The 24,451-nt window shown below is 44.9% G+C and overlaps 1 long non-coding RNA gene across 1 annotated transcript; it reads left to right on the forward strand.

Moving 5' to 3' along the window:
• The first annotated feature begins 11,512 nt into the window (after positions 1 to 11,512).
• Positions 11,513 to 21,594, forward strand: LOC118499789. The gene is made up of 3 exons (XR_004902324.1): positions 11,513 to 11,541; positions 12,031 to 12,646; positions 20,364 to 21,594. It is a non-coding gene; the product is annotated as an uncharacterized LOC118499789 (long non-coding RNA).
• Positions 21,595 to 24,451: the final 2,857 nt, after the last annotated feature.

The following is a 24,451-nucleotide window of genomic DNA, read 5'->3' on the forward strand; positions in this document are numbered from 1 at the left end:
CGAGAAGTTAATTAACTGGCCTAAGATCCCACGGCTAGTAACTGGCAAAGCCAGAATTTAAATCCTGAGGTATTTATTCTAGAAGCTACTCTCTTAAACATCACTACTGTGCTTCAGAATTGTAACATGTGTCTGAATATCTGTTGTTCAATTCCAGTTTTAAACATCTAGCTTCATACTTAAAAATCTCCCAAATAAATCTGTTACACCGTTTCATATTCCACCATTTCAAGAAAATCATCTGGTCTATACAAGTACACTTTTGTATGTCTCTTTGGGGGAAAGGCAAATTCATTTAAAAAAAATTATGCTTGTTCTTTTTTTATATAATGGCGACCACGCATCTTCCCACCTAGATGAGGAACATTCGTTGATGTGCTGGTGCATGTTTAGTGCCAGCTCCCCAGGGGCAGGGGGAGGGGAGTAGAAAGCTGGGCCAAGGTTTGCCATTTTTTTGTGGTGGAAAGATTTCCACCGTGACTAATTTCAAGACACCAGCATGGTGTCACTAAACATGCAGTTGGGAAGAGATGCTTATGATCAGCTCTCAGTAGCCAAGAGATCAGAAGTCATAACATTTTTTCCTCTAAGTTTTAAAATGTCTTTCTTGCTCACACAAAAATCACATCGATTTTCAGGGTCCAGTTGATGTCTAAGTAAAATTGTAGAAATCCACATTTATGGAGTGATCTTTGTGTTCTGGGGACTATGAAAATCAGTTCATATCGTCTAATATGTCCATTGGTTTTATTTTATTATTATTTTTTAAAATTTATTTACTTATTTTTATTGTGGTTCAAGTACAGTTGTCGCTATTTTCCCCCCTCCACTTTCCCCCAACCCACCCATCCCCACCTCCCACCCTCAATCCTAACCCCCTTTGGCTCTGTCCATGGGTCCTTTATACATGTTCCTTCACTTGACCCTTCCCCCCCCCCCCCCAGCCATTATCACCTCCTACCTCTCTCCTCTGGTTAGTCAGTTTGTTCTGTATTTTAAAGTCTCTGGTTATATTTTGCTTGCTTGTTTGTTTTGTTGATTGGATTCCACTTAAAGGTGAGATCGTATGGTATTTGTCTTTCACCCCCTGGCTTGTTTCACTTAGCGTAATGCTCTCCAGATCCATCCATGCTGTCATGAAGGGTAGGAGCTCCTTTTTTCTTTCTGCTGCATAGTATTCCATTATGTAAATGTACCATAGTACATTTTTTGATCCACTCATTTACTGATGAGCACTTAGGTTGCTTCCAGCACTTCAGCACTTGGCTATTATAAATTGTGCTCCTATGAACATTGGGGCGCACAGGTTCTTTTGAATTGGTGTTTCAGGATTCATGGAGTATAATTACAGCAGTGGAATTGCCAGGTCACAAGGCAGTTCTATTTTTAGTTTTCTGAGGGAATTCCATACTGTCTTCCACAGTGGCTGCATCAGTCTGCATTCCCACCAACAGTGCACTAGGGTTCCCTTTTCTCCACAACCTTGCCAGCACTTGTTTGTTGATTTGTCTATGATGGCTATTCTGACTGGTGTGAAGTGGTGTCTCATTGTGGTTTTAATTTGCATCTGTCTGATGGCTAATGATGCTGAGCATCTTTTCATAAGTCTCTGGGCCCTCTGTATGTCCTCCTTGGAGAAATGTCTGTCCATTGGTTGTATTTTAACAGAAAAGTGTACATTACGTAGAATTTCCAAACTTACGTGACTCTGCCATAGTGACCAGTGTGTCACTCACCGATCCTGATGAAAGATGGGTGAAACGAGGAAAAAGCAGTGTGTCTGGACACACTGCTGTGTCCCTGGACACAGGGACATCTCAGTTCTGGTCCCAGCTCTAGTACTACTAGAGGTGTGAGCTTAGTCAAGACACAATTTCTACCAGATCTGGAATATATGGCTAAATATGCTGACAAGGTAGGGCTGTTAAGAGAATTAAATGATAGGCCATATGTAAAATACTGAGCACATCACAGGTGATCAATAAATGTTAGCTACTGATCTTTGCTCTTTTCATGAATCATTTATATTTTCTCAGTCTACACTGCCTTCTTTCCTATGCTCAAATTATCTCCACTTGTTTGCCACTCAGAGTCTACACACTTTGTTTCCAATTTGTATTATATGCCCTTTACCTTAAGTTGTGATTTCTGTGTATCTGCAATTCTATTTTCATCCTTCAGAGCTTCTTTTCTAAGCCTCTTAGCTTTTCCCCTTTGCGTTAATACATTGTTTCTCAGGCAGTAACTTCCTCAGTCATGCATTTCTCTTCCTAGTGGGACGTGCGCTCCATCACCAGCGGGACTCTTAGTCTCAACTCTCTTCTTTTTCCTCCATTAATTTCTCACAATTCCCCTCCCCATTCCTCCTCTGTGGGTTTCAGACCAAGCCATTTTTACTGATGTGTGCTGTTTGCTTTTCTACACAAGAGCAGCCTTCACTGTCCTCTTTATTTCTTACATCTTGTACATCCTTTGCTCCTTCCTGCCTCCCCTTTCCCCAACTCCCAAGTGCTTTCACTGCTTCAGCCTAAAATCCTTTGCCTTTATCTTTCCCATTTCTTCCCGAAGGACCTCCAAATCCTTCTTCCATCAGCCCATTATTTGTCTTTCTCATTCATTTCCCCCTGAAACTCGTCTGGCTGGGTGTTTTTTTTCTTTCATGTTGCAAAGAACTCGGGGCAATTTGCATTGATGTAAGTGTTATGCACCATAAGTGTAACACCCATTTTAGGGGCTGAGCAGCTGGATTCTCATCACTAACTTGTAGGGAGAAAATGCTCCCGTCTCTACACTGAAATCTCTTTAACAAATCTTGCACAGAGTGACAGGTTAGGTAGCACAGAGAACATGGACCCGGACCTAGTGTCAGATTCTACATGCCACCGCCATGTCATCCTCAAAAAAGGCATTCACCTCTGTAGGTTCCACTCTCCCATCAACAAAGTGGGGGAGCTGCCCAGTGTAGGGTCTAAGAATGAGGCTTTGGAGGTGGACAGATGGATGTGCAGTTGCTGGTTCATCTTGCTAGCTATGCAACCTTCAGTCACCAACTGCCTCACAATGGCAAACCCTTCTTTATCTATGAAACAGATGATTTCAGAATTAAAGGGATGATTCAATAAGATCATGTGTGCAAACTACTTAACTCATTGCTTATGCCATCATACACACTCAGTGCTGAGAGTTAACAATACTGGGATGCTTTTGCCTTTCTCCAAAGTGACATGCCCCTCATGCATGTCATGTCTGACTTTTCTCCTGCTGTTCCCCCCACTTGGAATGTGTCTTTCATGACTCCTTTTTTTTTTTGCATCTTTTGCAAAACCTTTTCTGATCATTCCCCATTGTTCTGAACAGAACCAGTTACCCTCCACTCTCTGTTCTCAGAGGACTTTGTCCATGGTTTCTTAGTAGGTCTCATCACCTCATTTTGTAGCTGTCAATTTACTTTCAGGTATACTGCTTACACATTGTTTCAGACTGTGAGCTGCTGGAGAACTGCCTTTTTTTTAATCGTTTTTTCAGTACCAGACACAATGCCTAGCAAATAGTAGGTGTTCTCTCTCTATAGTTATTAATAACTTGAAGAATGAAGACAGTTGGCAGGTGTTCACTCTAAGTTTGTGATGAATGAATGAATGAACACAAAGACCCAGTATCCATAATCGGGCAATAGGCAGGGGCATACGTAAGGGCCATCCAAGCTTCAACTTTGGCATGTAGCACCAGGTCCAACTTGGCCCAGCAGGCTGACTGCCTGGCTGCTGAGGCCCTGAGGTGCTGATTTGGACTTTGCACATGTCTACAGGCTGGACTCAGAGCTCGTTCCCAAGTGTGCAGCAGGCTGGGGTATCGGTCCAGGGTTAAATGGCCCCAGACTTGAACATCAGAGCAAATCAGGGCGGGAAGACAAGCAAGTCAGTAGAGTAATCTGGTAAATTTGGCTGTCTCTAGTAGTAATTCCCAGACAATTTGGAGTTTTGACAACTTATAATGTTTCATTTTATTTCCTTGTACTTATTTCTCATACTTATGAAAATGACAGAGAAAAAGTAAAATATAATGGGATTTTTTTTAAACAAAAGTGAACTCAAATTACAATACCTCCCCATCCACCATGCTTTGCTGACACTTTTGTGAATAATACCAACATTTTTCTGATTATTATGTATCAGCAATTTACCAAGTGGGCTGTGTCCTTCTGGGAGCATGATTTAATCTATGGAATAGAATGGTTCAACTATGCATTTAATAAGCATTTATTGAACGCAAAGTACGATGGGGACACCGTGTGACACATCAAGAATAATGAAAAACGATGGCTTGGAAGAGAGTCCTGAAACAAAAGTCGAGGGCTTGGAATTCAATTCTGTGACTCCACTCCTTATAGCTGTGGGGTGTGCACTCCCTGGGCATCAGTTTCCACATTTCAGAAAACGGCAAGATAGGGGTTGCTTTCTAACGCTCGCACAGAAGGGCATTAATGGTTGGGCTGTTTGTCCTCCCCCCACCCCAGCAAATAACATAAGCCTCGTTCTGAGGAAATTAGTGTAAATCAAATGTAACACTCAAAAATGGAAGCTGGTAATTATTAACCCTAAGATAATCGGCCGTGTTCTGACTCTAGTACAAATTAGTTGTGTGATTGTAGTCAGTTCACCTCCCTTGTCTGGGCCTCGATGGCCTTGTCTTGTAAAACGAGTTGGGCAGATGGGATGAGGAGCCATAAAGACCTGTTTGGCTCTGACAGCGTTCTCCTGTGATGCCCTGAAAATCCTTGTCTCCCCCGCTGCATGACCGTTCCTTCCACAGTGGAGTTTTATGTGTCTCTTCCTTAAGATGTATCTGTTTGTGCCCCTTTGATCCCCTTTTGTCCCTGGGCTGCCTGGAGAGGCAGAGGGGAAACCTGCATGTTTGGGTTTCACATAGCTGATTCTTCACTTCTTGTAGCTGTTCTGTCATGAAAAGAAATGATTCAAAAGGCACTTGAAAAAGCAAGATCTTGCCATCCTGTGAGCACAAACAAAGACAGTGTCTGGAATTATTCACCCCTGGAGTTGCTGAATAGAAGGGACGAACTAGGCAGTTATCACAACCTCATCTCCAAGCCGGCTGGGGAGAGGTGGCCAATGAGTCACTGGCTTGTGGGGACACCAGGAGCCCAGGTCTTGCTGGAGAGACAGCTCTTGCTGACCCAGTTTGAGCACAGCATCGCCTGACGCAGCACTGCAATCCTCAGCTTTATTAACTTGGTGACATATGAAGCAGTTTTGATGCAAAGTGGAGCTGACAGAGCAGCGGAGGGGAGGCTCAGCTCCTCACTGAGCTGCGTGGGGAATCCACTCAAGGTGACTGCAACCTTCGCAACCCAGATGACAGTCCGAGCCGGCTCTTGCAAACAAGGGAGGCTGGTTTGTTTTGCAGGATGGAAAACATGGGAGTGGCAGACGGTGAGTGGGACCAGTTTAGGAGAACTGGCTGATACCGCCTGTCTCTTTTGCTTTGATATAAGTGCCTACCACCCCAGATATTCATTCTCCCTGCTGCCCCTGCCTTGATCCAGGCCTCCATCACTTGGGCTATTGTACTGCTGTGTAACATTCTTGGGGCACATTCCAGCCCCCCTTCTTGTTCACAGACAATAGAGCAATCTACTCTAAGCATATCAATGATCATGTCGCTTTCTACTCAAACCCTTCCATGGGTCCTTATGCCTGCAACAATATTATTAAACCAAAACACAGTTCTTTGTGCTCCATCTATGAGCTGCATTTTTAGCTTCTTTGACCCAATTCTGCACATTTCTCATCACTCTTTGCCACCACCACCCCCATCATTCCAAACTCTACTTCCTCTTTATAATTTATTAAATACATGGTACTTTTCCTGTACTTAATAAATTATTCCTCAATGTCATCATGTATACAGTCAATATCCACTTGAATGCTTCCTGTGCTGGGGAACTCACTACTTCACAGGATAATCTTTTCTAATGTTGAGCAGCTTTAAAGCTCTGTAAGTCCTTCCTTGAGAAACACAAACTCTGGCCCATCCTTTTCACTTCTTGCCCCTGTTCTTGCACTCTGAAGTGCCACAGGATATGTTCTGTCTCAAGTCTCGCTTCTGAGAACTGAACTCAGTGAAACACCTCTTTTGAGCATCTTTTCTGTATCCAAGCTCCAGGGTCCTTCACCTGTTTTCCATACACTAACGTTTCCCCCACCCCAACCTCCTTCATCTTGCCTTTTTGCACCTTTCTGATATATTCAAGTTTCCCCTTGAAATCAACAGGGGAAAGCTATCATTGTGCATTTAAAGATTAGTAGCAACAACAATAATAATAACTAGCAATTGTTCTTGGCATATGAAAATGGGTGTTTGACCTAGGCCTTGCAACGCAAATTATTTGTTCTAATATCAATCAACTCATTATATATACAGGGTGCAGCACAAATAAAACCTCTTTTTTATCACCTAAAAAAATCTGTTATTACAAAATCTATTATTGTGCTTCTGTAACATAATAATATCACACCAAAGCACACCACACGACATTTTATGTGAAATGTTCAAATTGCTGTTCATCTCGTGTAAGACATTCACATACCCTACCAACTGCACTCAGTGGTATTAGTTCTACTGGAATATATATATATATATATATATACACACACACACACACATATATATAAAGGATTATTCAATGACCTCTAATGTTCTTACGATTTCTTACCAGGGCAGTGCATAAGTAGGGGTCAGTTCCTGTGTACAGACTGCAGTTCACATGCAGTTGCAGAAGAGAGAGATTACTGGGGCTTGAAATTGTCAGGACAATTTCCCTGGAGGTGGAGGGTCCTGAAGTGGGCCTGGAAGGAAGAACAGAACACATTATGGATAGCAGAGAGGAGGGGAGATGGGTATCTATATGCAAATGTGTCCACACACATACATCTGCTTCATATGCATTTAAACCTGAAATTGACTTTCACTTGCCTTCCACTTTGGTTTCCATGGTAACCCTGACCACTTATTTTTCTTTTAACCTCCTTTTCATTGTTTCAGGATGAGGTGAGCTGCGCGTGAGGGCTAACCAGTCAGGGGAAGACAGGAGATTTTAAAGCAATTATTTGGATTATTTTTTAAAAAAGAAAACCGCCAACTTTGCAATTTCATGCAAACTGTCTCTGGTATATTTGCCCTGAAGGATGCTGTGGGGAGAAACTGGAGCCAGAATCCTTTTTGTCCCCTCCTCCCTGACTTCCATTGTTACCATGCACTTACTGCTAATACAGCATCTAAACTTGCAATCTCGGTAACTATAGCAATAAAACGGGTGAGATTCCTTTCCACTAATGACTTGAATTGTTAGGACCTTACGAGGAACACGTGCGTTTGCATGGGGGGCGGGGCAACACATTCTGGGGAAAATAGTTATTTCAACTCCCTGTAGCTAATTGAAGACCTTGGTCTATCGGCCCACATTCCCACGGAGAATTGTCACCATGCCTGTGAGAAAGGATGTAGATGCTGTACCTGGGGGGTCACCATGTCCCTCCAGAGCTTGCAAAACTCCCCAGTGCACAGCCTGTGTAGCCAAGGAGGGCAGGGCTGCACTGAGCTTAAAAGAGATGGCAGGCAAGAGGCACGGCAGGGGGATCTAATCCAGAGGCCAGCAGACTTCCTTTGTAAAGGACCTAAAGTAAATATTGCAGGCTTTGTGGGCCACACTGTGTTGCAATCTCAGTAACAACTATTCAGTCAGTCAGTGCTGCCTTTGCAGCTCAAAAGCAGACACTGACAAAATGTAAATGAACGGCCAGGTGTGTTCCAGTACAAGTTTATTTATGGACACTGGAAACTAAATTTTGAATACTTTTCATAGGTCAGGGAATGGTATCCTTCTTTCAAGCGTTTTCTCCAATCATTAAAAAGTCTAAAAACCAATCTTAGTTCTCAGGGTCTACAAAAACAGGTGGTGAGCTGAACTGCTCCCATAGACCGGAGTTTGCCATTTCTTATTTAACGTGTGCCGCGAACAATGCATTCCACCCCAGGGGATTTACTAGGCTTACCAGTTTTAGTTTATCACTATTGTTACATGTAGCAGTAAATACTATTATGATTTTTACCAATAACTGTGTCAAGTACCATATTAAGTACTGTAAATATATCATTCTATTTAATCATTACTAAAACCCACTTTAGAGCTGAGGGGAAAAAAAGGCTCAGAAATTGAGTTCTTTAAGGTCATGTCACTCAGAAGAACAGTTGACATTGACATCCAGGGTCTGTGTCGCTCTTGGAGACACAGTATGGCTTTTCTTCTCCTAGACACACTAGCCCTCTGACCTCGGAGAGTCTCTATGTCCACCAGGTTGTATCACACCCTGCTCTCAGAGGGCAGGACCATTAAATCTAACAGAAGCACGCCTGTGGGAATAGGGCCTAGGGACTTTCAAGAGCCATCTCATTGGCTCTGTGGATACTTGTGAATACAGCATCCACAAGAATTCACAGGGAATGGCCTTACATACCATTACATACCTGGCTCCCCTGATATCTCTTGAATGCCCTAATCTCTGATTTGCTCTTTGCCTTGACATATAACACCATGTACACGTGCACTGCCTCCTGACCCTTGCCACGCCCCCTGAAATTCTGGAAAGCCTCCATCTACCTTTTCAGTCTCTGCTTCCTACGCGCCTTCGCTGGCCTGCCTTGGGGCTGACAGCTTAGCCCCATGGCCCATAGACGTCCCTCACTGGCCAGCTGTTCTCAAGCCCCCCAACCCATCCCCTCCAGGTCCTTTCAGGAGAGGTCTGGGAACTTGGGAAGCTCAACAGGGAGAGAAGTCCCTGCCTAGGAGAGGGTCATTGTCTTCTAATCTCCAAGGAAACAGGACATTTTAATTACTCAGGACAGTTCTAGAGGGAGAAACGAGGAACAGTGAGTGGAATTTATAAAGTGGTCAAATTCTCTCTTGCAGATCTCGTTCTAAGTCACTGAACACATCCACTGCCATGGAGGGCTGTGGTGTGGCATAGAGAGGGCTGGACTGGTGGGGTGCAGAGTTCTGGGCTTTAGTCTGTTTAATTACGATCATCAAACCTAACTGTCTTACCCCCCCGCCCCTTCCAGCTGGAACAAAGGGACTCAATGACTTTGGGAAATGCATAGTTCGGCAACAGCTGGCCTTGATTTTTTGGCAGGTTGTGTGACCTTGGGAAAACTCAGCGCCCTTCTCTGAGCCCTAGTTTCCCATCTGCGCCATGTAAGTAGTAATCCTCTCCGGCTCCAGAGACTGCCGATTACAGCCCTTTCTGCTCTGCTCCCAAGGAACAGGCACATCTGTTTTTGGATCCATTACTTTGCAAACTTTTAAGGGATTCCCCCTCCCACCCCCTCAGTCCCTAGGAACGTGCTGCAGCTCTTTCTTGGGAAAGAACATTCGCCAGGCCCTGTGCTAAGCAAATGCGCTCAGCTTCCCCCTATCTGATTTCTCTCTCTCTCTCTCTCCCCTCTCTTTTTTTTTTCCGTTTGTCAGCAAAGGAGAAACCTCCCAGCTATTAATCAAACTCCTGGCTGTGGATAGCTTTAATTGCAGAAACCATTGCTGGATGAGGGATGCTCAACTTTTCCAGAGAAAGCCCGCTGCCGAGCCCAGAAGAGAAACAATTAATTACCTGCTCCTCCTGTCCCCAGCAGAGATGCAGATGAACTAACAATATTGCTGCTGGCACCAAACCCTCCCTTCCCAAGGTGGAGGAAAGCGAATGCAAACTTAGACAGCATGTGGAAAAGTAAAATGCCGAATAGAAGTTTAGTTACTAAGCTCTCGTGGAACCAGAATTTTGCCCCTCTCTTACTTTGGGATGGACGGTGACCAGTTGTAGACCCTATTCAGGAGAGTGATTGGAGATGTTGATATGCTTGAAAATCATATTCCCTGAGGAAGGACCTAGTATGTTGGCAATTTCAAGATGCCAATTTCAAAGAATGAAAAATTAAGGTGGGGAAGGGACAGGCACACCTTAAAAAAAATAGCCAGGGTAAGAGCAATCATGCTAATTTGGTACATTCATTCCAATGGACAGACTAGAATTGTAGGTGGAATTTACACGCTAGGTTCACACTAGAACATCCTTGGGACTTGGAACTGTGTGCCTATGGAAAGGGATTGTCCCCAAAGGCAGTCACTCTCTTGTCGCTAGAAGTTTCCAGGAACCATGAGGATGTTGTAAGACGATCTTTGTATTGGTTGAGAGGTCTATTACATCTTCTTGTGGGAGTTAACTGCCCTTTCTTTGGGTCATGTTTTACTACTACCTTGAGTTTCAAATTTTTCAGTCTTATCTTGTAGACAGAGTGGGCTGGGGGAGAAAGAACTAAGCCTGAGACAGGAGTCCGTGTGAAGTAAAGGCTTGCACTGGAGAGCTGTGGGCGCTAGCGTTGGAATGCTTAAAAAAACAAACAAACAAACAAGCAAGCAAACTTCAGTTGCAACAGGAATATGATAGATGGGATGTTCTCTTGGGAATGTGGATCTAAGAGCTGTGTTGTCTTTCTCTGCATTCCCAACACTTAGCAGGTGACTAGCACAGGGAAAATGTTTAAATCGTGTTTAAAACCCTGTGGCTGAGTCAAGCTTAAATGTGCACTCCTGGTGTAAGTTCAGGGAGGCAATATTGAATAGTTATGGAAAGAGTAAACGTGAGTAGACTGACCTGGGTCTGGAGTTTAGTCCTTATTTACTAGGTGAGTGAACTTGGGGGGGGGGAGTTGGGGGGTGCAGAAACTCTGAATGCCTCAGTTTCCTCACCTGTGGAATTAAGGGCATATTCCCATACCTCATGGCGCTGTCATAGAGACTTCACAAGGCTATAAATGCAAAATGCTCACACCAGGGCTTGGAGAAAGTAACAGAAATTCACATTTTGAAACAGTTAAAACAGAGTATGCACTGGTTTACGTATTTCATCTATATTATTTATTTTACAATTCATAATAACTCAATTGTTCATGATACCAAGGAACGGAGAGGTTAAATGATGTGCCCAAGGCAACACAGAGAGGAGGCCGTAGCGCCGGGATTGATCACTTTTGGCCTCTGCTTGATAATCACCAGCCATCACTCTGACCAACCTTTCTCCTAGTAAAGGTGAGGTCCTGTTCTTTCCTCTCCTTGCTACCTCTGCTACGTGTGTGTGCAAATACTACTTCTCTACTAAACAATGAAGTTTTAGGGCACAGAAACCCTGTTTGATTTCTTATTCCCTCTCCCACTGAGGCTTGCAGGGCCTTTGTGCTCCACGGATGCTGTTTACAGAGCTGGGCATCTAAATCGCGGTTTGCATCTCTAATTTAGAGTATTGGGTTGGAGCCCGATCTCAGCCAGTGCTTTCCCCGTTTTCTTCCTTGTTTCACGTGCTTGTTTATTGTCCTAGTTAATTATTTACTTGCAGGATGAAGGATGGGCTTCGTTGAGAAACGAAGGGCCCTGTGTGGGTCCAGGCCTCGGCGCTACAGGCGGTGTTAACTTGGGTCAGTAACCCTCACCTGACCTCTCTGAGCTCTGATTTCCTGTGTGGTGGGAGCAAAGTGAAACCTGTGTTTGAAGATTCACCAGCAATATGGGGAAGTGATTAGCAGGACAGTTTTCACACTTACTTGGCCGTACACCGAAGAGGAAATATGTGGTTTATGCTAAGAAGCCACTGCAGTTCTCATCGGTGACATGTCCTTTTAATTCCCCTGGACTGGGTGTTACCTCGATTGCTGGGAGTCCAAAGCTTCAATCCTTCACCCAAGTCTCTCTCTCTCTCGCTGTTGTTAGAATGTAACGGGCCAGGTATGGGGGTGGGGGAGGCCTCTTAGTACCTTCAGTGTTTCCTTTTCAATTACTTGAGCAATTTTTTTTTAAAATTATCTTTCTTTTTCTTTGCTTGAAGTATTTTTTAGATGTTTTGGGATTTTGAAAAATTATTATTTTTTTTAAGTCTTGCTGTCCTTTCTTCTCTTGACATCTATCAGGCTTTCTCAACAGCTTCACACGGAAACTTTCAAGTAAGTGACCTTGAAAGAAGAACCGAAAACTCAGCCCGATGCCCTGAAGTCCCAAGGGCAGCCTTGCCACAGGAACCACTCTTGGTGGACCTCATTAGTGCGGGCTCTTCCCCGGCAGTGCCATGCAGGCGGGCGATGCCCGGGATCCAGGCTTGGAGGCCGCCTGGAGCCCAGCGCCTCCGCGGGGCAGCGCGGAGGTACGCGGAGATGCAAGGGGGCTGCCAGGGCAGGGCTCGCTCGCAGGGCCCCGGATGCGGCCGGCATGCTGCCTATTGTGCAGCCCGCACCAATAAGCAAATTCCACCTGAGCCTCCTTTCAAGACGCCGGCCGCTTTCAAACCGGGGCTTTGAAAGGCTGGGCTCCCTCGGCTCTGCACTGGAGAACAGTTTCTGCTTTTCAGGGAGGCGGGGTGGCCCCCAGGGCCTGCCTCTGAGGCTCTCGCCTGCGTTTATAGAAAGAATAAAAGGAAGAAGTCTGTCTGGTGGGTGTTCCTGCGCACCGTTCCCATCCCTTTATTTACCAAGGAAACGTCGGACTCCTGCAGTTCCCACTGGTCATTGCGGGATGAATGGACTCTTTGAAGTGAGCGCATTGAAAGTTTTTTCTTTGGGATATATATATAATTTTCTGTCTCTGACTCTCTGTCTCAGAACTCAGTGATGCCGTTTTAGTTAAGGATCCGTTTGGAGAAGGAAACGGTATACAGATAGCTGTAGAGTTAAATAGGACGGTTCAAACCCCGTTGGGGGTTTTGAAATCCAGTACGTGGTGGGGACGGGAGAGTCTTGACAACCAACCCCCTTTTCCTGTCTTGTCCCAGGCCTTTTGGCCCCTGATTGAGCTGTCTAACTCACAACCGGATTGGGGGGGGGGGGGGGGGGGCGGGGCAGGGAATGGGAGGGGCGGGGGAATGGGGGGCGGGGAGAATACAGTGGTGACATGCAGTGACAAAATGCCTGACACACTGTAGCTATCAGCCTGTCCCTCAGCAGCACAAGACGGCACCTTTGCATTGTAGCTTATGTCAGTTCTCCCTGAAACAAAGGTTGAGATTTGGGGAGGGAGTGCTTGTTTTTGGGGTGTGTGTGTGTTTAATCAGTGCACAGATCTGCAGTGCTTTCCTTTGAACCAGCTCGTTTCTGCGGTGCCCTTCCTTAGGATACGTGCTTTAACACTCTTCAAGGCTCCTTTATAAACCCAACTCGTTCCAAGTCAGCCCTGTCACAAGCGGCACGCAGTTCTCCGTATGAGGAGCATGGGTCCACCCCAGGACACCCCAAGTCATTCCGCAGATTGTACTGGCTTAAAAAAAGAAGTGTTAGTACTCTGCTCCAGGATACTTCTCTGTCTGAAGGACAATTACCTTCTCGGGGTTTCACAGGAAGTTTATCAGTGAATCGGTGTAAGCCTGGAAGAGCATACTGAAATCCACTTTCCCAGAAAAAAAAAAAAAAAGAATATAAATTCAATGCAACAGTCCCAGGGGCAGTCTTGTTATCTCCTTCTTGCAAGAAAGCAGGAATTAAGGATCTGTATGAATTCCCAAGGCGACCCAGAAAGTGGCAATTCCAGTACACAACTAAATATAGGCTTGCTGACTCCGAGTGGATGTTCTTCCCACACGTGGTGAATCTTCATTCTCTTTGCCCCGCCCCTTGTCTTCCCTCTTCCTGGTTAGAACGCTTATCTCTTAATTCCTTGCCTCAAACTTGTTGTGCCTGGGAAGCTTTATCAAGCTCTGACAGACGGTCCCGGGCAGACAGCCCACTCAGTACCCGGTAAATTGAACGGTTTCCATTCTTACACACGGGCTATGTTGTAGACCGAAGCCCCATTCCTTTTTAGGAGGAGGAAACTGTTAATTATAGACACGCGTGGCTTTGTGTTCCAAACAGACCCTGCACATGTCTTTATGTCTCGCCCAGCCCAGTGGAGAAAGACTAAATTGTGTTTGAATGCCTTAAAAGGAGAATGTTAATTGAGGCATAAAAGCGTGTGTGTTTGATCTTCCCAGGACCTGTGGTTCTTCCATTACCTGGGTCCTGTTCCTGATGACACAGGTTGGAGCGAAGCCTGCGGCGAGATTTGCGCCAAAGGCACCAAGCGGGGCGTCTTAGCTCTTCTCCACCAGGGTTGAAAGCTCTGCCTGTGTCTGTTTACCTGTCACATTCATCCAAAGCAGCCCCAGAGCGGATCTCTGCAGCCATCATCCTGTTCTATATGATACAAGCCTGTGTCCTCCACTGTGAATTGTTCCTGTGAGAATTTCTGTGCCTCCCTTCTATAACCACCCCTTCTTGCTCATCATATAATCCTCCAGTTTCCATCCTAAATTCTAGCCTCGACTATATGATTCATTCACTCAACAGCTGGATTTCCCTCTTTTGTAGGATGCCTGACTCATTCATCACTCATTCGCTTAATTTCTCCTTTACTCACTTACCCATGCAAGTCTTCACTCCTTTTTTTTGGGGGGGGGTGTCCCATTTTCAATATTTAACTGATTATGCCAAAAGAGACTAAATGCATCATACATTGACCAGAATCACTGCAGAAATCTAAGGACTCCTGCATGCAGGCACCAGTCTGAGTCAGTGAAAGGGGCTGGAGGGGGCTGAAGCCGTAGCCTGAAACCTGTGTGACACTGCGTTTCTCAGAGAAGTGGTACCCAGGGTTGTTTGATGGTCTAACACCATATCGAACGAGCAAGTCAGCTTAGTATAACATAGAAACATTAGGTTTGGGAGTGCAAGAAAGATCTGAGCTCAAATGTCAGCGTTGCTACCGAACAGCATGTGACTTTGGGCAAGGTTCTTCACTGCTCTGAGCCCACTGTTCATTCTCCTTTGTAAAAGGGAGGGTGCTGATGTCTGCCTTGCAGGGACAGCACGGGGAAAGGGACAGCACAGGGAAGCACTCGGCACAGCCCGGCACGCCACTGTTGTGGGTGGTGTTGCTGTTACTGCTGACGCTCATTTGCGAAGGGAAAGGTGGGTTTGGGCCCAGCTGGGTAGCATTGTTTACATTGTCCTGCGTCTTCTGGGGGATCACGGAGATTCCAAAGCTCTCCTGGTATAACACCTAGAAAATGGGCTTTCCTTGAAGGATGCCGGTGCTTTTGACTTCCCTTTCACCAGCTCCTGTGGGGGCGCAGGGAGCCCACATGCGCAGGACAGCAGCAGTGACGTCTGGGGGAGCGGCAGAGACGGGTGATGTGTATGTGTGGGGGCAGCGAGATGCGATCAGGTCGGTAATGTCTGAGCTTCCTGCGTCCGTCGTGGGCTCCGTCTTCTGTTTAAAACATTTGTTCAATCGTTGTTTATTCATCTCCCTACTTCTAACCCATTTACCTTGGATATGCTAAGCTCTGGGCAAGCTTCTGGAGAGACCTGCCCTGGGTTGTCCCCTCACTACCCCTGCATTTCCAAGGTAGTTTTCAAATATTTTCATTTCCCCCCCGTTGTAGCAACTCTGTACTACTCAGAAGCCACCCTGCTAGGAAATCGCTTATGTAACACAGGTGAGGGGTCTGTTCTAGTTGAAGTGGGGGTCAGGTTCATGGAGCCTGTCCACTCAGTCTTCTCCAGGGCTGTTCTCTCATCCTGTGTAGACGTGCACGATGCTGGAAAACCCCTTTTAGTTTCGGAACAAAGAATGAAGACATACCAGGTGATTGACAATGTGCAACTGCATTTTATCAGAAGGGTGAAAAATTCACCATTTGCACCAACATGGTCAGGTGCCCAGACTGGTGGGTAAATTTATCAACCACACAGACAGGTCAGTTTTGATGCAATGACTGGGTTACAGTTCAGAGGGATGGCATTATGGCAGCACAGGGAAAGCACAGTGGGGGATGCGTTTATACCTCTTACATCATTGAATTGTCAGACCAATGTGTAATGTTAGGAAAGTAACATTCCCATTTCATGGACCCAAAACTGAAGCTCAGAGAGATTGCCCAGCTGAGAAGGGGCTGAAATTTGAATCCAGCTCTTCTGACTCTCTTTCCAGGTGTCCTGCCATGTTTCCCTCCACCTCCATGAGTGTTGTGTAAGCTGTCCTTCTTTCTCAAGCATGGGGAGGATGCCATGACCCCCAGAACATACTCCCTGCCCATCAGATTGGATGCATTCCCTTCCCTTTCTGCTCATTATCTCCTTATCTTCATCTGTGGCTGACAGATTGGTGTGTCAGGAAGATAAATGTCTCCTCAGATCTTCTGAAAGAGATGCCTAGTCTTGGAAGAAGAGCTTACAATATCCTTCCTGGATCCAACCAGACAGGAGGCTGCAGAGGCTGCACCCTTTCCCTTTCTCAGCCTCCAAGGATGAGGTTGCAAAAGGCAGAGCCAGCAGTGGCTGAGGGGAGAGCTCCCAGGGCCAGGGAAGTCACTTCCTTAGCCATCTACAACTTGAGTCAGGCAAGTGGGGGCAAGGAGGGGGGTTTATTACCTGAGGCCGCTTTCCTTATCTCTGCCTTGAAACTCACCTTTCAAGTGGGAGAGAAAGTCTGTACCAGGAAGAGAGGAAGATTGTGGTTTCTCTGAGGTCTACAAGGTCAGCCGGCCCCTCCAGTGTCTGTAAACATACACTGTGTGGATCGAGGCTTCTCATTTGGTCTTGAACGTACATGGGAACTCCCAAAGAAAAGGAGCCACCGATGACGGAATTGCTTCTTGTCATTTGAGCAGCATTTTGCAGTTTTGAAAAAGAGCTTTCTTGTGTGTTACCTCATTTGATCCTCACAATAACTCTCTCAGGCCAGGCAGAGCTATTCATCCCATTTTAAAGAGGCACAAACGGAGGCTCAAAGTAGCTATAAGGCTTGTATAAAATCACAGACTACAAAGTGGCAGGGCCAAAATTTAAATCCAGATCTTCTGACTCAAATGCAGGAATATTACTATACTCATTGGGAACCCTGAGAAAAAAGACATCTACTAAGAAGGGCTCCTGGTGACTAACTGGGCTCAAATGAAAACAAACAAACAACAACCAAAAAAATACCCCAGAGCCTCGCAGCCATTTTTACACAGGGGTCTCTCATGCAAACTGCACTTCAGGGAGAAGTTTGCCCTGAACCCTCTGCCTCTGCACTGAACTGCCTGTTTGCACCATGTTTCTGTCATCTGAGCCAGCCCTTATAAAGGAGTTACTGGAGTCCTCTCGTAACCAACAGGATCGAGGCTTTCACCATCCAATCAAAGCTGTGCAGCACCAACCAACCAGAGCAGCTCCATTCTGATCAATCAAGAAAGTGCTGTTTGGACCAATAAAACTGCAAGGATTTGAAGTCCTCATTTGCATGAAGATAAACGAATCAGGGACCAGGGGCTATGCCTTCTTTCTATATATAAAAGCAAGCTTCCCTCTGGCCCTGAGAGCACACTTTCTTTTTTCCATCAAAGATTGCATTTTCCCAGTGGAACTGAAACATGGAAGAGGTCTTTTTGCCAGAGCAGCGCAAACCAGCAAGGAACAGAGCAGAGCTCTCTAACATGAGAGGGTTCTGTTCCCGGGGCTGTCTCATAGCCATGTCATTTTCACAATTGAGGTGTTTGGCACTGAATAAAGTTTCCTCCTTCCATGCACCCCATATTGGGGATTCCTGTTGGCATTGAATTGATGCCAAAACCCATCTGTTGACACCATGAATGCTTGGTTTTGAGAGTATTTATCTCCATAGTGATGACATCTAAGTATGCCAAGGATGGAGCTCTGAGGTCAAGTTGCTTCTGTGCTATTTCTCTGTAATCGTAATAGGACATCTCGTGTAGCCATTTAGAAGGAATAAGAGGGCTCCTTGTCAAACTAACAACCTTATTGCCGATGTTTTGTCTCAGTTTAAGAGAGGAAAACACAGAAAAACAGTATATGCGTTTTGGAAAAGACCATGGTCACATTACATAGCACAGAACTTAACATTTTGAGGGAAACTATAAGACAGTCAAACTCCCTAATGCATGAGTTTCTCATACAACAATCATATGAAAGAAAGAAAGAAGGCTTTCAAGAAAGTGATAGGTGGATTGAGACAGAGGAAGGATATATGAGAAGAGCAAAAGATCTTAAAGTAGTGAGGAATGATGCTCACCAAGCTCAAATGCTGTTTTCCTTACTTTGTAGAAGTACACCCTGCCCTGGGTGGTATAGCTCAGTAGATTGAGCACAGGTCTGCAAACCAAAGCATCACAGGTTCGATTCCCAGTTAGGGCACATGCCTGGGATGCAGGCCATGTCCCCAGTAGGGGGGTGCATGGGAGGCAACCACACATTGATGTTTCACTCCCCCTCTTTCTCCCTCCCTTTCCCTCTCTCTAAAAATAAATAAATAAAATATTTTAAAAAGAAATAAAAAAAGAAATGCACTCTGATACTGTAGTGCTGCTTGAGTTCTGTAAGAACGCATGGCCCCCAGCTTCTCTCCTGTCCAGTCCCATGCACGTGTATCAGTACAAGACTAGTCTCCGAGCGTGGCCCTGGGCACATCTAGGTTCTACTTGCACAATCCCATTGCCCCCGCCCCCGCCCACTTTCCCATTGACTGCTATATAAAGTCAAAGCATCTTAGCTAGGTATCTGAGGCATTTAACATCTTGGACTTAATTAACCTTTCTAACTTTATCTCCTAGAACTGCCACTCTTCTTTAAGCAAAACTGCTGTGCATCTTTCCCCTGCTCTTCCCTGCCTTCGCCCTTTGTTCGCTCAGTCATCCCTGTCCCTGCATCACCACATCCTCGCCTACTCCTACTTTTGCCGCCTCTCTTTACAAACCTCCCATGCAGCCTCAGCTCCAACCTACCTGACACATCACAAAGTATGGAGATGCCAAACAGAGGTGAGAGCATTCTACATTTAAGTAGGTTGCCCCCTTATGGCCTAGCTATTAGGTTTCTGCATTTTCTTGGGAAGGAAACCCTCACTGTGGGCCCCAGATATCCTTGGGTCCCTGTCTAAATGATCTATGCAGCTTGACATTACTGCAGGACTTACTTTTGCTTGATATTTTATGGTCTTGCTTCCTCTTTCAGGAGAACAGATTCCTTTTCTGGAATATCAGACTGCTGATCGATTAGTAATAATTGCCTACTGAATCTCCCAATACCAACTTCTGTTGGACTACCCTAGTAGCTAAGAAGGATACTACATCTCTACACATCGCCTCTCCCTCATTTGTGCTTCTCTCCCACTTGTTGGTTGCTGACTAAATCTCTGAATTCAGTGTCTTCAAGCTGCTGGATTGGAATTTTGCTCACAGTTATCATCAGCCCAAATGCTCTCTCTTCCAAGAAGCCTTCTTTGATTTCCTCAATTTTAGCTGATTCTCAATTTCAGCTGATTCTCTCTCCAAGGGACTTCTTTGGCAGGATTACCTCTTTAAAATATAATCACATGCAGTGCTTGTGGAGAAAGTAAAGAGTCCTGCATGCATAGTGCTCGTCAGTTCCCGGGATACAAATATCCCCACGATGGTTGATTTCAAGCTACTACCCTAGCCGGAAGAGATGTGCACAACGGGCTCTTGCCAGCTGGTACGAACTGACCCCAGCACACTCTGGTTTTGGGTGTCCTGGTCTACTCTCTCATTCTGTCCTTTATTCTGTTACAGCCACTGGATGTCTCTGGCTCTCGAACATAACATGCTCTCTTATACCTCTGGGCATTTGCAAATGCTATTTCTCTGCTAGTCACATCCCCTTGCCCAATGACCAATGCCACCAAGTCCTTATCCTTTACTTGCCTAACTAATATGCATCGTCCCACCTCTGCTTAAATATAATTTCTGCCTCTAGTTAAATATCACTTCCACTAGGAAATCTTTCCTGGTCTCCTCAGACTGAGTTAGGTAATTCGGTGTATCAACACCTCTTTGCATAGTTGAAATTTCCACTGTGCTTGTTTTAGAGCTACCTTCTCACTAGACTGTAGGCTGTAAGAGGCAGGCGTCATGCCTGTTTAGTTTCTCACCACATACCTAGCCCCTAGCTCTATGACTGACATGTAGTAAACCCTCAGTGCATGGTTGTTGATTATACTATCATCTTTTACTGGATGATAAACTTTTATCCACATGTTTCCACTGAAGAATTGGTATATTTCTTTATAAATATTAGACATCAAGGAACCAATTGTGTTTTCCTTTTTGCTTCATCAGACAAGGTACTCAAACTAATTTTGCTGCTTAAGTTTAATAACCTTTATATGTTAGACATCTATATCTAGCTTCCAGTATTTTTTTTACTCTGGTCAGGTTCCTCTATTTGGCCTGTATTTATAGTTTTCAATTTCATTGCAGGTATTTTTGAAAGCTGCTTCAAATTTCCTGGGTTGCAAAGTAGGATATTGACAAACACATAATTCCTCACTGTAGTCTGCTTCATCGCTGAAGAAAAATCCTCACTCTGCCCTACAGCACAGCCTCGCACCAGGCCTTGCAAGAGAAGGCAGCAGAGTGAAAGCTTTAGAACACAGGCGTTGAATGGACGGATGGTTGCCGAAAGGGAGGCAGTGGGGGACTGGGTGGAAAAGGTGAAGGGGTCGAGAAGTACAAAGTGGTGGTTACAACACAGCCACGGGGATATGCAGTTTAGCATAGGGAACACAGCAAATAATATTTTAATGATTATGTATGATGCCAAGTAGGTACTTGCAATAGTGGGGGACCACTCTGTAAAGTATTTGATTGTCTAATCACTGTGCTGTACACCCAAAATGAATACACAATAATATCAAATGCAAAGGGTAATTGAAAAATAAACCTTATTGATTTGCATAGAAAGAAAATATAAATGTGCTGTTTTGTTAAATATGAGTTTACATATAAGGATTAATAAACAAAAAAAGAAAAAGAACCGAGGCTCTGGAATCCTAGGGACCAGTGTTAGAATCCCAGTTCGTCACCAGTTTGCAATGTGACACCAGGCAAATGAACTGGCCCATCTGATTTCAAGTTTCTTTATCTGTTACCTGGAGTTGATTCCTCGCAAGGCAGTTTTGGAGATTAACTTCAATAATGTGTGTAAAGTGCTTAGTATATAGTTCATAGCGCTTGGCCAGTGCTCCATAAATGACAGGTCTAATGACAAATAATGCTCTTGTAGAAGACACGAGTCACAGCAGAATCATGGCAGAGGTTCGGCAAGGGCCAGCTTATTTGCTTCCACCCCTTCCATCTTCTCCCATCCTTCAGAAATGCCGCCCGTCTCCTGCCTGTCTCCACACATTACAACAAATTCCAACGTTCCGACTCAGATGTACTAAGTGTGCATGACTCGTTCCCCCAGGGATAGTGCCTGGTTGAAATCCCTCTTGTTTCATTTGCTGGTAGAGAAATTTTAATTTAGCACACTGAAGAAAATGCAATTTGGTGCACCTCATCAATGTATTGCCACCTCCATTTGTTCAATTTGTACAGGGCAAGAGAATTAAAGACATAGAAAGCAAACTACAGTGTGTTTAAGATTGTACAGGACCCAAATGCAGTCTTATTGCGGCAGCAACCCTTGCACCTTTATTTGCTTTGTTACTGCCTGGCATGGGCGGGCCCCACTGTTTGCCTGGAATGCTGTGTCAGCCTCTCGGGGGCCCTAGCAAACGACACAAAGTGACCCCATGCTGTGACTTCCCCACCCTAGAGTCCTGACTGAATTCTGTAAAGTTGCTCTGGTCACTTAAGCCTTTCTCATCAGTGCAGGGTGATTATTTTCAGCATCATTTATCAAACATGTATTGAAGATGTGCTCTGTATGATATGTTGTCTTAAGTAACATCTCACGGATGAGTGATGTGTATGAATCTTATATTTCACGTACATTGATTTTTCTACATTCCCTTAAAATGCCTTGGCTTCTCACACTCACTTGCCATTGCCTGGAAGCTTTCTTTAGCGTGAAATGCCTTTCATCCTTCTCCAAACCAAAGCCACAATTCATTTTTTTTTTGTTCTGATTTAGCCAGTAATCAGAAACTGCCATTTTTTTTCATTCTCCCATTCATTCTTTTTTAGTGGATGTTTATTAAAGGTTTACTATGTGCCATACACAGTGTTAAATGCTGGGGTTACTAAATCCATTAAAAAGAGTGACCCCTGGACTTGAGGGCTTATGTTCTACTGGGTAGGAGAGATATTAGTAAATAAAATTTTAAAATATTTACTATTTATGGAGGATCCACTAGACATTAAACACATTACAAGTTCCTTGTGTTATTAATCCTCAAAAAAGTTTGGAAAGTAAATATGAGAATTCTCTTTTTATACAAAAAATGCATTTTATAGGAGCTCTGTAATTTGATGAATGTTTAGTCAATTGTCATGGCAAAACTGGAATTAGAGACAAGGTACGTATGTTTTTAAATCTCATGCTTTTCTCACTGTGCTACCTTACTCACTGCAAGGCCATTCTATATATATCATCTATTACTGTGACAATCGCTGTACTCAGGGGACTCTGTGAAGTGTCAAAGGCCCAACATACACCAAGCGTTCACAGACAAGGCCTGGGGTTTCAGGAAACATAGGAGCAGGAATAGAACCCCATCATCCAGTGGTAGAGGGAGAGCCAGCTTCAGGGATGGCCTGGGGTCAGACGCTGGCTCAGATGCAGAAGTGAAGGCCGGGTGAGGGTAGGCACCAGACTCTGAAGACCTACCCAATGCCCCGCTTAACCTTTGTAAGATGGAAACAGACGTGAAGTAGGGAGGCGGCATGGCAGTTCTGGAAGGAACTTACGCGGATGATGTCCTCTAGTCACAGGAGCTTTTGGGAAGTTCTGTGGCTTGCCTCCCACCACCCTGTGTCCTTGCCACAATCTACTTTCAGCTCTTTGTTAGTTTGCAAGGTGTAGTGCTCCTAAGCCCGCATCTACCAACCTTAAGATTGCCGGACGAGTCTCTTGAGCCAGGCAAAGCCATTCAAGTTTTCTCCTAACCGAAAAGCTGGGAACCATAGTGACCTCCACTATCACCATTTCATTCTGTGACTCTGGGCAACTCCCTGTTTTCTCTCCCTCCTTGAATTTCACTTTTTTTTCATTAAAAAATGTGTGCATATAAATATGAAATATTTGAAAGTGACTGCTAACAACAGTTTTCTCTTGGGAGAACACCTTGAGGGCTGGAGTAATGAAAAATTCTTTCCCTTTTAACTGCATTTGAAATGATTTGCAGTTTAGCAGATTCTCATGTATGTGTATTGTGTGTGTGCACGTGTGTGTAGAGTTTGATCAAATTGTAGTTACCACTCACTATGTCCTAGACACTTACTAGAGTGTGTGGACTTATCAGTCAAAGAATTTGTGTCCCCAGGACACAGCGGCTCTCAGAGGGCAAGGATGGAGTCTTGTGTTTTCTCAGAGCCTAACACAGGGTCTGGCACACGGTTAAGTGTTAAATAAATGTTTGTCAAACTACTTACTTTTAAAAATAAAGAAATCTGTACAATAAAATATTGGACTAGACAAGACTCTTCTGAGGTGGGCCTCTGAAGTTGGGACTCTGTATATTAAGCACACACCCAGGGGGTTTCACGTGCTGAGGCGAGATTATGTATCAGACCATCTTGCTCCTTAGTGTGGACCATCAGAGGCTGTGGTCTGGGACTTGCAGCAATGGAAGTCAGTTTGGATCCTGGGTAGGGATTGTTTTCTCCATGTCTCTCATCTTTGCCATGGGTCAAAGCTTCCAGGTTGAGGAATCCCAGATGTTTGACCAATGATCCAGGCAAAGTCGGGGGTCCATCTTGTTCCCAGGAAAAGTCAGGGGGGTCCATCTTGTTCCGGGAGAAGATAAGCAGTGCGTGTGAAAGGCAAAGACTTCAGGGAAATGCTTACATGCTAAAGCCTTCCCTTTGGGTGTGGTGTGGGCGTTAGTGCTGTGGCGGGTGGCTTCCACCAAGCAGCCAGGCTGTCAGCTTCCAGGCCTTCTTCTCGTGACATCTGCTGTAGCAGCCAGGAGCTGCATCGCCAGCTTCCCTTGTCTCTCACATCTGTGCCATGCAGTCCGAGGAAATGAGGAAGCGGAACGAGGGAGTGTATGCTGAGTTTAAGTGATGTCTTCAGGGCTTGAGCAAATGTAATTCTGTTTGAGCAGTTTGCTGGCAGTTTTGCAACTTGTCCCCTTGAATTCAGGACCGAATGAAGTCATTAGGCCCTAATCAAAAACAGCTAATCAGGAGTCAGTGGGAGATCTGCCAATTAATCGCGGCTGGAACCCAACAAGCTGAAGTACCCAAGGCTGGATGAATAAAAGTAATGAAATTAAATATCAGTGCCGTGCAATGCTGTACAACTTCAGGAACGGGATATGGGCTGCTCAGCCCTTCTGGCCATACGAGAAATAGAGACTCAATGCCAAAACATGGATAGGTTGGGGAGCAGCTTTGGAGGT

Source organism: Phyllostomus discolor, chromosome 3 (assembly GCF_004126475.2).
Source record: "Phyllostomus discolor isolate MPI-MPIP mPhyDis1 chromosome 3, mPhyDis1.pri.v3, whole genome shotgun sequence".
In the NCBI taxonomy this organism is placed as follows: Eukaryota; Metazoa; Chordata; class Mammalia; order Chiroptera; family Phyllostomidae; genus Phyllostomus; species Phyllostomus discolor.